The 2,706-nt window shown below is 39.7% G+C and overlaps 1 pseudogene; it reads right to left on the reverse strand.

Annotated features, from left to right (window-relative positions):
- Positions 1-1,603, reverse strand: part of LOC107737245 (pirin-like) — an 11,975-nt pseudogene extending 10,372 nt beyond the window's left edge.
- Positions 1,604-2,706: the final 1,103 nt, after the last annotated feature.

Genomic DNA, 2,706 nt, shown 5'->3' on the forward strand with positions numbered 1-2,706 from the left:
CATAAGACCTCCGTTCATCTTCGGAACACAAATTAAGATATTTTTGATGCATTCTGACAGCTCTCTGACCCTCCCATAGACAGCAAGGGTACTACCACGATCAACGTCCAGAATCGTAGTAAGGAGATCGGTAAAATAATCCATGTGACATCAGGGGTTCAACCGTAATATTACGAAGCTACGAGAAGACTTTTTGTGTGCAAAAGAAGAAAAAAAACAATGACTTTTTTCAACAATTCGTCTCCTCCGCGTCACCCTAGCGCCATTTTGGAGCGTATTCACTGAACGCAAACAGCGTATGTTGTTCTGTGTCAGCCGCACCACACAGATACGTTTTCTACGTTGTTTGTGCTTTGATTTGAACGAAAACAACGTATCCGTGTGACGCAGCTGAATCAGAGCAAGACACTGCTTAGGTCATATTTGCATACCTAGATTGAAGTCCTTAGCAATGTAATCCATAATGAGATATTTGATAATGTTAACTCAATTTCAATCATTCAACATACCAGAAGAGTTGTTAAAGCAACTTTAGCGCTTGACAGTGACGTGACATGTGGCCAAGTATGGTGACCCATACTCGGAATTAGTGCTCTGCATTTATCCCATCCAAAGTGCACACACACACAGCAGTGAACACACACACACCGTGAATACACACCCGGAGCAGTGGGCAGCCATTTTTGCTGCGGCGCCCGGGGAGCAGTTGGGGGTTCGGTGCCTTGCTCAAGGGCACCTCAGTCGTGGTATTGAAGGTGGAGAGAGCACTGTACATTCACTCCCCCCACCTACAATACCTGCCGGTACGAGACTCGAACCCGCAACCTTTGGGTTACGAGTCCGACTCTCTAACCATTAGGCCACAACTTTCCATACTTCTTGACTCGCTGGTGGGTTGTCTCTTTTTGTTTTTGTAGTGTACACGTTTAGCTTTAGTTTTGCTCAGCTGAATTCCTTGAAGGATGTCAGCGCTGGATTGGCAGAGAGGTTGTTCAGGGTTTAGGGAGTAGCGAGGGTTAGAGCATGAGGACCTCTTCCAATTATTAAAATATCCAACATCCCTAAAGAGAGAGAGAGAGAGATTGAGGGAGGAGTTAATGAAAGCAAACGAGAAAACAGCAAGGGAGAATTCATTTTTGCATGTCACCTCTAGTTGCATGATCTTACTGTTACTATAATAATATAAATAATCTCGTACTTGCTGATGAGGTCTTTTTCTTTTTCCTCAAGACGAAGAGCAGTTGGTTGACAAAGAGACCTGTTGGACAAACAGTTTTCGTTTTAGAAATAGTGTAGCATGTTCCGCTGTCCACTCTGAGTCTATAGATTCTTAGGCTCATGATTGGCTGTCTGACTGAGTGTCTGTCTCAGAATAGCTCTGTTCCAGAGCAGAGGGCTTTAATTTTAGCTCACACTCATCACTAAACAAGACTGTTACTATAGTTCGAAAATAAAATAATCTCGTACTTGCTGATGAGGTCTTTTTCCTCAAGACGAAGAGCAGTTGGTTGACAAAGAGACCTGTTGGACAAACAGTTTTCGTTTTAGAAATAGTGTAGCATGTTCCGCTGTCCACTCTGAGTCTATAGATACTTAGGCTCATGATTGGCTGTCTGACTGAGTGTCTGTCTCAGAATAGCTCTGTTCCAGAGCAGAGGGCTTTAATTTTAGCTCACACTCATCACTAAACAAGAAAACAAGTTACCTAAACAAGAAAAAAACTTTAAATATTGCACATTTTGCTATGTTATTAAAATGTCCAAAATATAAAACTACCATTTAACATATATATTTTTTTTTAATATTGTGGGATTGGGTATTCTGCATTGTCAGTATAAAGCCACATTTTTTAGTATTACAAGAACATTTGATGCAAAGTCAGTGCTTCAAAAACCTACTAAACTGTATGCTGAGCCTAGACTTGATGTTGCTGAATAATTCTTTAGATGGCAGTATGTAACCGACTTCAGTATACTGTATGAATAATACATTTAACAAATTAATCATAAATTTACAGACAATGCTTTCTACAAAGGATCACAAGATAAGTTTGTTGTTTTGCTATATGACTAATGATGATAATTATTAATTACTAGCAAACATTAAATAAATTATTCAGAACAATACCAGATACGGACATATTCATTTGTTTTGTATAGATGAGGTCTGTTGTAGAGGCTATCAAATCAGAGAGGATCCTCTATTTCGATGTCCGTGTACCTTATTTGTGTCTAAAGGTTTTGAGGATGTTTAGGAACATTTTACACTTGGTTTGACATTTGGTTTGAGTCTGAGGGCCATGTACACTCTAAAAAACACTGGGTTAAAACAACCAAATTTTGGTTATGTTTAACCCAAACGCTGGGTAAATATGGGACAGAACACGTTGGGTTAATTTTACCCAGCAATTGGGTTGTTTATTTAACCTAGCATAATGGGTTGTTTTAACCCAGCATAATGTTGATTCATTTTTAGTATACTACTATTTTTTTTTTTACTTCATACATGTATTAAAGGTACAATATGTACGTTTTCACCGCTAGAGGGCGCATATTCAAAACAAACAAAGAAAAAAAGGCGTAGTTTGATGACGCCATGACTGAGTGTGGAATCATGGGAGTTGTCGTCTTCATCCCCACAGCCGACGCAATCCGACGGGACTCGGGCAGAAATCATGTTCATGGATGAGCTAATGTATTAAAGATT

This window comes from Sinocyclocheilus rhinocerous, unplaced genomic scaffold, assembly GCF_001515625.1.
Source record: "Sinocyclocheilus rhinocerous isolate Xijiao unplaced genomic scaffold, SAMN03320098_v1.1 scaffold1275, whole genome shotgun sequence".
Classification (NCBI taxonomy): domain Eukaryota; kingdom Metazoa; phylum Chordata; class Actinopteri; order Cypriniformes; family Cyprinidae; genus Sinocyclocheilus; species Sinocyclocheilus rhinocerous.